The following is a 14,307-nucleotide window of genomic DNA, read 5'->3' as shown; positions in this document are numbered from 1 at the left end:
ATCATGTGAAATCAATGTTTGAAGAGCAGTGCTTGAGAGTTTACAACACGATGTTATGTAACAGGTAGCACAGTAATTGATCTCTGAGTTTCAGCACGGTTTCGGTATAAAAAACGCTTACTACTTATAATCTATTGACGTATACACTAACATGACTATCAATAGAATTGAAAAATAACAAGATGTGAATACTATTTGAATTATGTTTTTTTAGCCTTTAACAATACAACGTAGATTACGATTTATCGCCTAGGTGTCTATGCATTTATGTTTAAGGTCTTACATAAATTCATTCAATAAATGGAATGATAGAAAATTCGCTAAAACTTGGGGCACTGAACCATTGAACTCGTATTATTGGAATGATGAAATGCATGCAAAAGTGCTAGTGGTAATTATTACATTTGAAAGTAGTAGCGAGGCTAACTGAAGTAAATCGATGGATGAATTTCTTGATTTTTCTTAGGAGTGATCTACATAGAATTTCTGGACTGTTATAGCTTGAGCTTGAGCTTGAGCTTGATTGACCGCCCACGGTTGCTACTCTGTTACTGCCAGATCAGCTGTAATTACACAGAGAACCAATAGACGATGCTTGGGACTAGCAATCATCCTCAATGTGTAAAAACTGGTGATCTTAAATTAGGCAATACCAGCGCCGGCCGCGCCCGAACACAGGTCAAGAAAGGAATGGGAAGGATTGTGTTGACATGACACTCGCTTTGATGGAAGCCGAGAACACCTCTGCACTTCCACGAGGAATCACAGGGATGTTGGGTAAGAGGGTTGGGTTTGCAGCAGGGTTCGTTTTGGTAAACGATAAGCTGAATTGATGTCCTAACGATCGTATAACGCGAAGGAGCTTTTTGACTAAACCCATGGTCTTCTGCTCAGTAAGCAAAAACGTTTGCCACTAGGCAGACGAGCACCTTTTTAATCACCGAGTTGCTGTTATTACCATGTAGTCATATTAACAAATAAAACGATTGACGAATCTTGAATGTGGATGGGCCTGAGATTAGACTCATGATGTTCTGCTCAGTAAGCAAAGACGGTTGCTCTAAGGCCACCGAGCCCCTCATATCACATAATACCGTTGCTCAGATTTGTGTATCCATTCAACCCCGGAACCAACGACAACAACGAGTTTCGCAAAATACACGATACACAAGCGATTTTACCATAAATCTCTTTGATATGTAAGGACCTGGGACCGCGTTATTCTGCTCAGTAAACAGGCCACTGTAACCGACGATCTTTCAAATCCGAAAACTAAAAACTACGAAAAAGTACTTAGGCCTTCATTAAGTTCCACTTTCACGCGACGTTCAATGACAGGGTCCTATCCAGGATTACATATGAAAAATCCAAATCTGGCCAACGCCCACCTAAACCTGTTCTAATCCACCTGAAATGACTAACGAATGGAAGACTTTGACTACCCAGCCATGCAATAGTCTCATTCCGTGCCTTATGGCAACTTGATGATTCTATTGCGCTCATCTTTTGGCACCACCCAGGGGAGACTTGGTCCTGTACCCATTGCTTAACTTATCTCCATTCCACTCAGCTACTCGCAATTTCTTGTGATATAGTGGGCGGAATATTATTATATGAGACAATTCAATGCAGACGTCTTTCCAAATTTGGCAGATCGACAGGTAATCGGTGAGTTACCACGATAGTTGCTATTCAACAACTCGACAACGTCCCATCGTCAACGCCTGCTATGAGAATTTCCCATTGCAGACGTCAACGAAATGACGTCATCGAGCTATCGATCAACTACTCTGGTTAGCGCCTGGTACCTTATAGCACGATGCTAGGAGGCGAACCGGAAGAATCGATGAGCTACCTCTCCCCCTACATAGAATTTCTGGACTGTTATATAAAAAAAACTATAATGAATTACTTTGGAAGAATTCTGAAAAGAACTCTTTGTAGGCAAATGATTTTCCATCTATCATGTATGATTTTACAAAACTTGTATCCGTGAATTTTTTTTCTATTTAATAAGAATAATCCTAAGAATATTATTAACATGTGGTTTTCAAATATCGTTTAAATAAATCCATGAATTACTCCTGGAAATATCGCACATTTGCTCTGGGGGTCAATCGAGTCAATCTACATAAAAAATATATCTCTTGCATCTTGATAGCTCGCACTTCCTGGAGGTTAAAACGGCTTGGATGTTAATGGGTTAAAAAGTCATGCGAACATTGACGAGAGTAAGCTGTGCGTGTAATCCAATGTAACGATTTTTCCGTACTTTTTTTGTCTTTAATCAGTTGCTGATCTGGTAAAAACCATGCCAAGGATACAATCCTCAGCATGTCCACTAATGTCGTTTTCGTTTTTGCGGTGTAGCTACATCGGTGCTACACTGCCGTACACCGAAATAATATAAGGTGTAGATATAGGATGCACCTTTGTTAACAAACGAATTATGTGGAACTGTCAAGACTCGCGCTTATTCCTGGTTACACTACACATTTTAGTCCTTGTTACCTCTTATGCCTTGTTAATAGTTACAACAAGGCATAAAAAGTAACCCTTGGTAATCAACTCTGTAAACTGTGTTGAATCACAGCATGGCACAGTTTTCGGCACGTTAAGGCACACTTTGACAAGTAGAACACAAATTATAAAATATAAAACGGCATCACTGTTGAATGTTGACGTTTTGCAAATCTCTGCCAAGGTTTACTACTTTGTTTACTCAAAAATGAAGCTAGTGAGAGATTTTGATGTCATTTATAATACTGGAGAAACAACGACCCACCAACAGCCCACCGGTTTTGAGGATCGTTCGACAAATTATGTAAGTCTTCTTCAAATCTCGCAAAATTCGTATTTTCTGCATCACAGTAAAAATCCCAGCGGCTCGTGTTTTCATCTAAAACAGCTATTATTTGGGCCTTACTTCATTCGAGTTCATCCACACTATGGGCAGTCAAGAGCGTCTTGTCGATAAGGCAGTCGGGACGAATGAAACGGATTACCTCTAGTGACAATTTGCTTTCGATTGAAAAATGCCAGACGGTTGCTTTTGATGATAATTTTGGAAGGCCACACGGCGACATGTTTTGCACAAAATGCTATTTTTTAAGGAATCAGTAGGTCAATATATGATTTTATGATCAATAATTATTTGTGACGGAGGCGAAGCAGCGTTCGGCTGAAAATCTCCTTAATAAAGATAACTAGCTAACTAACCATTATTTGTGAAAGCTCCGGTTGAAAACAAACACAATCCGTTACCCCGGCATTTTACCCCAGGGGTACATAATGGGCTGTTCTTCCTTACTATCGTGGGTATACAATCTCGAAGCGTACAACGAAGTATTAGCGCAGAATCTTGTGCGAGAGTTGAGCTACATTATCAATTCTGAGAAGAAGAAGATGAAATAGAACTTATCATAAGGGGGCGACCAGATTCTAATCCTGGTCTTGCCAAGGATCTTCTGGGATGTAAATTTTAAAATTTATCCCCATGGTTTTTCTGGGATATTCTTGCCAGTCATTAATCTCAATTGGAAAGGACTTTACATGAATGACCACATAATTTTGTAACAAGTCTCAGTACTAGTGGGGGATGTCAATACGTATTAATCCCAAATATATGAGCGCTTGATTATGAATCGCCAATGTGTCACGTCTGTGTGGAGCTGAGTGGAAACTTCTCGAGTTCTATACAGACTTACAAGTGGCGGATGGCATACATAATCCATACTGCAGTGCAGAGTCTATCAACCCTTTGTGTTTTTTTTTAAATAACTTAATTAGTCTTTATGAATAGAGTAATTTCAAGCATTCAAGCAGTAATTTGAAAAGTTAAAGTAAAATAAAATTAATATTTGTAAAACCACAGTTAGTTGTTGTGGCTGACTCTTTGTGCAACAATTATTTCATCCAGTAACACAATATTTACTTTGTTAGAATTTGAACCTACCCAATAGTCATATCAACAATAATAACAATGCGATGTAGTCTCAGAGATAACAAAGCATTTTGTCACGGGACTACCATTGAAAGGCAGTATGTATACGACAACACTTGCATACAGGGTTACTTCCATTCATTTTGCATGAATAAATTATTTAGGATATTCTGGAATCCTAAGATGGTTTGTATTTGTAAGTTACAATTAGAGGTTGTAAGGAATGTGTTGTATACATAAAACTTGCCAATTTTACATTCAAAGAGTCACAACCAGTTGTTTTCTGATCGAATAAAAAAGTGATGAGAAAGAATGATAAATACGACTCTCAAACAATGAAATTGGCTGGTTTTACGTGCCAAACACAAACATCACAACTTATTCATATTAGTTGCAAAGTTTTTTTTTATCAATTAATTTATTTGTACAGGCTCAATCGAATAAACTCAAATATTTTTTTTTTTCCTTGATTTGTTATCCGTCGATCTTGTTTTCTGTGCTGAGCACCAATGCTACCGACGCCAGGGAGGCACCTCACACACCTGGACCCTACCTATCGACCCATCAACTCATGAACCGGGGATCAACGGCTTTACTTCCCTTCCGAAGGAAGGCGTGATCAGAGATGTTATGCCTCAGAACATCCCGGCGGCGCCGACTTTGATTGAACCCAGGTCTGCTGGGGTGAGAGGCAATCACGCTTACCACTACACCACCGGCGCCGCTACAGAGCCAAGTTATCGTTTGCTTTATACATAATTGATGTCTTAAATCTAGAGTTAGAGGAATTGAACCGATTACTCGCGGTCGTCTCGAGGTTAGTAGAGATTTACAGTGTTATGGATGGGGAGAGGGAGGAAGAGGTTTGAGTTATGATTTACGATACAAATATTTCATTAAATTAGTTGCAAATACAAAATATCATCAAATGTTAGGGCAGGATCGTGCATACAATATTTGCAGTGCAGTACTTCAACAATCAGTTTGAGAACTGTCATCACAATATCTTATTATTCCATAACCCCATAAAAAAAAATTTTGTGCGAAATGAATGAAAGTAACCCTGGACAGTGCGGAACATCACTATCGATGCAATTACTTGGGTCTCGTGACGACACCATGGATTGCATGTGATTAAAATAACCAGAATGACTTGGAATTATCATTGATTGATTTACAATGCTGTTTGCGATATGATAAGCAATGAAATCAAAATTCACGGACCATATAAACATCGTGAATTGGATACCATTGACGATTAACCGATAAACGCCGTGTGATATGCCTTATCGAAACAAAAATAAGGTAGCTGAAAAGTTTCTTGAGTGCTCAATTCAAGTGTTAGTGTTTCATGCATCCAGCAACGCTTTTTAAGGAACACAGCCGTTCACTAAATCGATGGAACGTTCCTTACTATCATCATCGTCACCATTTTCGGAAATACAGTCAACTCTCCATATCTCGTAAATAAAGGGACCATCAAGATATGAAGAGATCGAGATAAAGAACAATTAAAGCCTACTAGACCATTAAAATGGACCGAGATAACCATCGACATAAAGAAAAAAAAATGGTCACATATCGAGACATAGAACATCGAAAAATGGAGAGTTGACTGAAGCGCAAGTGAGATAAAGCTGGCACCGGTGGTGTAGTGGTAAGCGTGACTGCATTCTAATACACCCCAATGGGTCTGGGTTCAATCCCAGCCGAGGTCGGTGGGATTTTTCTGAGGCATAAAAATCTCTGGTCACCTTCCTTCAGAAGGGAAGTAAAGCCGTCGGTCCCAGCCCATGTTTTTGAACGAGTGCTATATCCTACGCAGGTGTAGAATCTGCCTTCCTGCACATTCGATTGCCGTCGATGGATGGCAATCGATGTCCGTCGGTTATTGGACCTAGATTGCGGAATAGAGACCAACGTTAAATAAAGGAATGAATACAAGCAAGATGCTTTCGCTAGGGAACTTTGTGATTCAAATTTCGCAAAGCGGTATTTCCCGAGCGAAATTTCTTGCTTGCGATTGAGAGTAACTAATACCCGCTTTGACTCACCTGCGAGAGGGATAGAGAGAAAGAGAGAGAGCGTATGCTAAGAGATATTTGTTGTTCTAACTTCCTCACATAACTTTTCGTTCCCGATAAGTGATGAAATAGATCGCAAACTTTGACTCGTGAACTTCTGTATTGGTAACTTCAAAGTAGCCGTTAAAGTTTGAATTGCTGTTATGCATAATGTTGAGGAGCATACTACGGCGATCACGCTCGCCTTGATCGATGCCTTGATCAATTATTTGATTTATATAAAGCACATTCAATTCTGAGAAAATCAGTCATGAATATACAGTGATAACTTTGGAAAATGTTATAACTTTAAGAGAAGTTTTAGAATTTAAAAATTGTAAAATATAATAAAAAAGTCACCTAAGAACTAAATTTAAATAAAACCTTTTACCTATAACGGTTGAAAATCGGTCGTAAAATGGCCGAGATATGAGCAAAAACATTTCCATGTTTTTTAAAGGGTGACCCCCAATTTATGACCGCGAGTGTAGGTAAATTTCTAGCAGTGTGTTTATTGAAACTCTCTTCATGAGCATCCAAGTTGAAGAAAGAAGTAACTAAAATACAAATAGAACATTGCATTAGGTCCTAGGTAACATTGACCGATTCTCTTCGTCAACTTTCTCTTTCGTTAATAACTTGAGCTCAAAGCGTTCCGTGTTGTGTTTGTCATATAAGATTCTAGATAAAAGCTTCTTTTATTAATCCGTGTGCTAAAAATACCTAGAATTGTCTTTACATAGCCGTGGCGATACAAAGAGAAAGTCGACGAAGAGAATCTGTCAATGTTACTTAGGACCTAATGCAATTTTCAGTTTGAAGTATCAACCTCGGCGATGAACCATCAACGATCTGGTCATTCCCGACATGAACCCACCGGCTTCCGCCTACACTGAACCAAAACATCCGCAATACTTAAAATGATTATTGCATCGCTCGAGCTCTTTAACGATATGTTTTCGAATTTCGGATGATTGCCCTATGGTTGAAATCGACATTAGCCGATGAGCATCCAAATAAATAAAAGATCTCTTCGTCTACTCTCTCTTTCATTAATAACTTGGCTTCAAAAACATGTTCAGCTTTTGTTATCGTCCAATACGCTTAATGATAATTTCTTTTAACAGACTAACAAAACAAAACAAAACAACGTCATCCGATTGTAGCTATCATTCGAAGCAGCGATTTCGATTTCCGGTTACATTGAAATACCTACAAAAAAAATCCTTTTTGCTTGGACTCAATTCCTTTAACTTTAAGCTTTAACTTGCAACCGGTTTCATCAAAATCGGATGAGAAATGGATTGGTTACAGCCAAGTGACACCTATAGTTGACTTTGCTGGTTGAATGGATAAGGGCCAGAATAATGTCAATTCACAAACCTCAGATTTTCTCCCCAACACAGCAGGTACCTATGTTGTGAAAAACGTAGTCCCACACAAATAAAATCATCAAGCTAATGACAGCTGCGGCGGTCCATAACCTTGAAATGAGTAATTTGTCAAAGGTTCAGTGAATAACAGAAGTGCGGCTCACTATAGCGTAAACAGCGATGGGAGCATCAGCCAACATATACGCACTTCACATAATGAAAATCATTCCAGTGAAAAGGGGCATCCTATCATGTAGCAGTTTGACTCAGTTCAGTTAACATTTCCTTCTGATTACATATGTACGAGATTGTTTGTACTTTCATTTGAAAAATTCTCTTTCGGAATGGTTCGTGTCGATCACCAAAGGTTATATGCTACTAAAAATTATTACTATTAATTAACATATTTTTTGTAAGTGCTACATGCGGAAATTATGATAGAAGTTACTATTTATTCTTTATTTTCAGCATGCGAAATTCCCTTGTAGAAGAATGGTTGAAAGACATATCCCAATCCATCGTAGAACTTGCTCATGAAATCCACTCTGGAAATAAAATCCACTTGTCAGAATTAAGAAGGAAAAACAATAACATATTTCAACAATTACCAATTAAGACGCAGGGTATGGAGGAAAGCAGACAAACCTTCCATACTAACAAGGATACCGAGAGCAGAAAAGCTTAATGATAGAAAGCCACGAAAATCGTTATGGCTGCGATGTAACCAGAGATTTTCAATCCAATCGAGAAGACCACGGAATACAACACTTCGGAAAGCTCTGATAAATGTTACAATAAGTAATTGATTGTCATGAACAGTCATAAAACCAAATCTTTAAATGCGTGGCGATGCTGCGAACAAGCTCGCTCCATGGAAAATGGACAAGCGTGCTGTGTTATAGCATAGAAACGCATTTTGAGCGTTTTGTTTTATGACAGTTCAAACAAGAATTAGCTAAAGTGCCCACAGACGCAAATACGAAGGAGTGTGGGAAATGGCAATGAGGATGTACTCAATACAGTGAATAGCCAGATAAATGAAAATTTCGCTCATCAGTTCGTCGTCATGGTCTCCCCGAGCAAAGTCGGTTAACAAAATGAAAGCAAATCGATGTTAAAGTTTGCAGTTCCTATCATAATGAAAACTCATTTTCACATTAGTCTGATATCATATTGTGCTACCATTATGCAGTCAAGACTTTTTAAATGAAAGCAACTCAACTTGAAGTTCTGCTGTTAAAGTCTTGTTTAAAATTTAATTTAAGCTCATCTGTCGTTGAACTAACGATCATTTTTTATTTGTTTTGTTTAACACATTTTAGGTCATTCGTTACTTGCCCGGGGTGAGATTTGAGCTCTAGTCTTTCAACGTGAGAAGCACGGATTCTAACGATTTACTCCAGGCCGGTATTCAGTTAAACATTATGAATGCAAAATCAGAAATCAAATTGATTTCTTTGAAAGCAAGATTAGTTTTCGGTTTGATTCAACAGTGTAAAAGTTTGCTCTCATTTTTGCTGTGTTAACCGTTAAGATGAGCGCAGCAAAAATGAACACCATTTGCATTGTTGACTGGCTTTCAAACATGAACACTTTGCATCCATCCAATGGTTCCTTATTCTTGAACAACATCATGTTGATAAACATAATCAGCACAGATGGGACACATCCCGGTTTCAAGTGTTCCTCGTCAGTAACGGCAGTGTACTGAATCCACTTGAAGAACATCATGAAGCACATGTACAGCAACAGTAATACCAGGAACAACAGCTGCGTAAAAAAATCAACAAGACGTTGGTCTTCTTGTGGAAATTTACGCTCATGCAGACTCCAAAAATCATATGCACCACTCCGAAAATAATTGAAAATTTCATTTTGAATGCGTTCAGAAAGATGATGTTGTTCTATGACAACATCCATGCTGGATCCAATACATACCAGTAAACTGTTTCCTAATAGTCTTCACCAAGTTCAGCTGAAGATCTGTCACGAATTCGGTACGATTCAATCGAATTCAGGAACCATTGAATAAACTTGTTGCTACCAACGGCGGATTAAAGCATCCTTCACGTTCTACAGATTGGACGTTGGTAGCAAAGCATAACCGTACAGATATGTTCAGCGTGTGGTAGACGGCTTTATCCTTCTTGACGATGATTTCTCCCGTGGGGATCTCCTTGGACACGCTGACCAGCACACGTTGGCGTTGGTCTTTGGTTTGATTGATGATCATGTTAAGGTCCTCGATGCGAGTGCGCACATCCTGAACCAACGTGCCACGTTACTTGCACTGACAGGGTTACTGTGAAGAACAAAGAAATCAACTGGTATCGATTTGATGCATGAAGTTTGAGGATCTTAATCCCTTACGGATCTTTTTGACGTGCTGCTCTCCTTGAAAGAAAGCAACTAATACGATCTTGAAGTATGAAATTAATAAGCATGCTTACACTTTAGATTTAAAGTTCTTTTGACGTAGGACTACACCTTTGTGGAATATACTGGGGTACAAATCAAATAAATTGTGTGACGAAATAGTGTGAGGTTTTAAACGCTTATAACTTGGCCATTTATGTATCGATTTATATGATTTTTACACCATTTGATTCAAATTTACTGTAAGATTTATTCCAGGTGTAGAAACTGTGTTTTTTGCGTCGGTATAATTTATACTCATTACGGAAAATAAGATTGACGGAAAACAACTCATAGAAAAAAAAAGAAGATCTATAATTAAACAGTTATATATAATGCAAACTCTAGATGATGATGGAATTTTCTATATCCTCTTCGGAAAACTCCCAGAGAGTACCTTGTATTTCTTGATAAAATTATTAAACATGTGTTCCCAAATGGCGCACCTTCCTGATTAAAGGAAATATGGAAAAGCTTCCCATTCTGAAGCCAGATAAAAATTTTCCCGACAAAACAAGCACCAGAAATTCATCAGCGACTATCGAAAGAAGATTCATCACATATTGAGGTATCAAGTTTAACGAAATCAGAAAGAATGGATGAAGCGGAATTAAATACTTTAACGATAAAGGAATAGCTTGGTCGTCGCTAGCGAGAAAAGAGTCATTTGACACTATTTCACGTGGAAGTAGTTCGGAAGCCTGCCGTCCACTCACCAAAATTTCTCGGCAGTCCTTCATCAAAATCTGTTTAATTTTAAAAATTACCCAATTTCAAAGCTTGGGAAAAAATTAAAACTTTTGTAACTGTTTTCATCATGAAAAAAATAGGTTCAATATAAAGCATTGGAAAGACCAATGTTATTACTTCAAATTTGCAAGATTCCAGATAAATTGGTTAATTATGCTTCAATAAAAAAGGGCAGTCAAATGGAAAGCTTTTAATTAAATTTGTTCAAATATTAACAGAGTCACGCAAACCTTAAAACCATCCCGATAAATCTTAAATAGTTGATGTACTAATATACTAAAAGCCAAAATTTCAGAAAATGCTAGACTAATTCTTAGAAGTAACTGCTTTTTTTTTTTTTTTGGGGAGTAAAAACAATAATGATATTCTTTTTTTCCGATAATGTTGAGTGGCATTTCAAATACCAGAATTTTAAATAGTACAAATAACATTAACACTGCGCGCAAACCAAAAATATAGTACATTGAATGTTATTTAGTTGCATGTCCTATCATCCTCCGCAGCGAATACTGCAGCAAACGATATAATTTGAGCTCATAGACGATGTAATGGTTTTGTGTTTATTTTTATTTCGTGTTCTGTCTACGCTTTCGGCTGTACCAGCATGCTTTTTATTTACATTGTAGAACGACGCACACACTTGCCTTGATTCTCTCCAGCAGAAAAAAGCATACGAAGTCGAGTATGAGAGGAAATGACCGCTTCTTATTCGGTTTTAGCCAAGAGGCTGGTAACCCCATATCAATCATAAACGTTTGACAGTAGGCAACATCACTGGCCTTATTTAAATACGGCCCGTCTGACTTATACACACTAAGATTATTTCACCGAAATCCGTGATGATTTTTCACAGATTTCCTGTAATTTTTCACCCAATATCTGTGAAAAATTACAGGAAATCTGTGAAAAATCACCGAACTGTTTACTGAACGTTCAGCTGTTGAGATTTCGGTAAAATTTCACAGATTTCGGTAAAATAATCTAAGTGTGTACATTGTGAAAAAGGACGGAACATCGTGTTACAAGCAGAAATACAAGAGCAGATTTTTTTATCCTTGATTTGTTTTCCGTCGATCTTGTTTCCCGTGCTGAGCACCAATGCTACCGACGCCAGGGAGGCAGCTCCCACACCTGGACCTACTGACCCATCAACTCATGAACCGGGGACCAACGGCTTTACTTCCCTTCCGAAGGAAAGCGTGATCAGCGATGTTATGCCTAAGAACATCCCGCGGCGCCGACTGCACACTTAGAAAAAATCATGCTCTGAGAGCGACATATACGAGCGTCAATTTTGACATAAATTTGAGTCATATTTAAAATATTGAAATATAGCTCAATCAAACGAACTTTTCGCCAAGCAAGGAACTTTTCAGAGTTGGAGCACTTAATTTTACATGACATGTTTGTTTACGGCTCATCTTTTATGTCAAAGACGGATTCCGTCACGTGTATAATTAGTTATGTCTAAGTGTGTGGGATTGAACCCAGACCTGCTGGGGTGAGAGGTAATCACGCTTATCACTACACCAGTGGCGCCGCTACAAGAGCAGATGATAGCATCAAAAACATGACCGCCAGTCAGGCCCCTGGTTTTAGCCTATCCATAATCCAAAGCATAGAAAGAGCAGTAGAGAAAGCAAAGGTCCGGTAATCGCAACGTGGTTCGAGTCCCGGTTGGCAAATTTTTTGCCATCGACATGATTCATTTCACTCACATTGTACATGTTTCTTTTTTCATTTTCTTGCATTGGACCGCAGCTGGGTATACCACATCCTCCGTTCATGCGGTCTCAACTAACATCCTGCGATGAAGAATCATTCATAATTGCAAGCAAATCTTACATCCTTCGGTTGTGTGTATCCTTTCAAAAGTGGCACAGGTCATATATAACTATGCGTTTCATCTCATGACTGCCAATCTCGTGTGCTCTACCATATGTGTTCTGAAAAATACACCTGATTAGCTATACACACTTAAAAAAATTCATGTAAATTTAAAGGGTGATACGGTCAAAATTTGGTCAAGGGAAAACGCGTGTAAATCGGTGAAATCGTTTATTTAAAAAATCAAATTAAATTTCTTTTTCAAGTTCAATTAGTATAAAATTCAGGAAAAATATTCAGTTGGGCTTCCGCTTTTCCAAATTCGAATTGCCGGGCCTTATGCTTGACCCCTGCCATCAGATTTTGTACAGCCACCTTGTCCACCTTCTTCGCCGCAGAAAGCCAGTTTGCCTTGAACTGCTGCTCGCCCTTAGCAGTTTTTTTGGTCTTCTTTAGGTTCCGCTTGACAATAGCCCAGTATTTCTCAATTGGGCGGAGCTCTGGCGTGTTGGGAGGGTTCTTGTCCTTGGGAACCACCTGCACGTTGTTGGCGGCGTACCACTCCATGGCCTTTTTACCGTAATGGCAAGATGCCAAATCCGGCCAAAACAGTACGGAACAACCGTGTTTCTTCAGGAAAGGCAGCAGACGTTTATTCAAACACTCTTTCACGTAAATTTCTTGGTTGACAGTCCCGGAAGCTATGAAAATGCTGCTTTTCAAGCCACAGGTACAGATGGCTTGCCAAACCAGATATTTCTTTGCGAACTTTGACAGTTTCATGTGCTTGAAAACATCTGCTACCTTTCCCCTTCCTTTTGCCGTATAAAACTCCTGTTCCGGAAGCTGCTTGTAGTCGGCTTTGACGTAGGTTTCGTCGTCCATTACCACGCAGTCAAACTTCGTCAGCATCGTCGTGTACAGCCTCCGGGATCGCGCTTTGGCCGTCGTATTTTGTTTATCATCGCGATTTGGAGTCACTACCTTCTTGTAAGTCGATAGTCCGGCTCGTTTTTTGGCTCGATGCACGGTTGTAGACGATACACCCAGCTTATTTGCGGCATCTTGGAGAGAGAGGTTAGGGTTTCGCTTGAAACTACCGGCAACTCTCTTTGTCGTCTCAGCGGCTTCCGGTTTTCGATTTCCCCCCGATCCAGACTTCCTGGCTGTCGACAAACGTTCCCCAAACACTTTAATTACATTTGTAACGGTTGATTTGGCAACTTTTAGCGATTTTGCCAACTTTGCGTGCGAGTAGCTCGGATTTTCGCGATGTGCGAGCAAAATTTTGATACGCTGCTCTTCTTGCTTGGACGGCATTTTGACAACTGAAGAGTGAATTCCAAAATCAAAATAGGAGCAACATTCTACACACACACACCTTCAAAATGAGGGGTGTTCAGGTTTTTTAAATGCAAAATTGAAAGAAATACGTCAAGTTGATATTGACCAAATTTTGACCGTATCACCCTTTAGGTGCTGTGAGACTGACATATACGAGCGTCAATTTTGACATAAAATTTAGTCATAAAAGACGTGAAAATCAGCTCAATCAAACGTACTTTTTGTCGACTAACGAACTTTTCAGTCTCGGAGCACTTAATTTTACATGTCATGTTTGTTTACGTGTCATCCTTTATGATAAAGATGGATTCCGTCACGTGTAAAATTAGGAATTTCTAAGTGTGTAGAATAGCAATTGAATCTACTATTGATTCATAAAAAATACTTGTTTTATCATTTCGGCCAAATTAAGCTACGTACATAGAACTTATCTGTATCATTCCTCGCCGATAGCTTGAAGTAGCCGGACGTAGTTTGTTCGTGTCTCCGTTGCGGGTATTGGTTTCGTAGCCGGTGGAGTTTTTTTTCCCACCACAGTGGTTTTTTATATCGCGCGTTATTCCTACCGTGGACGAAGTTCAGTGCCCAAGGC

Source organism: Ochlerotatus camptorhynchus, unplaced genomic scaffold, assembly GCF_037179485.1.
Source record: "Ochlerotatus camptorhynchus isolate MF236.1 unplaced genomic scaffold, CSIRO-AGI_Acam_v1.1 ptg000329l, whole genome shotgun sequence".
NCBI lineage: Eukaryota > Metazoa > Arthropoda > Insecta > Diptera > Culicidae > Ochlerotatus > Ochlerotatus camptorhynchus.
Note: the sequence above shows the minus strand (reverse complement) of the source record.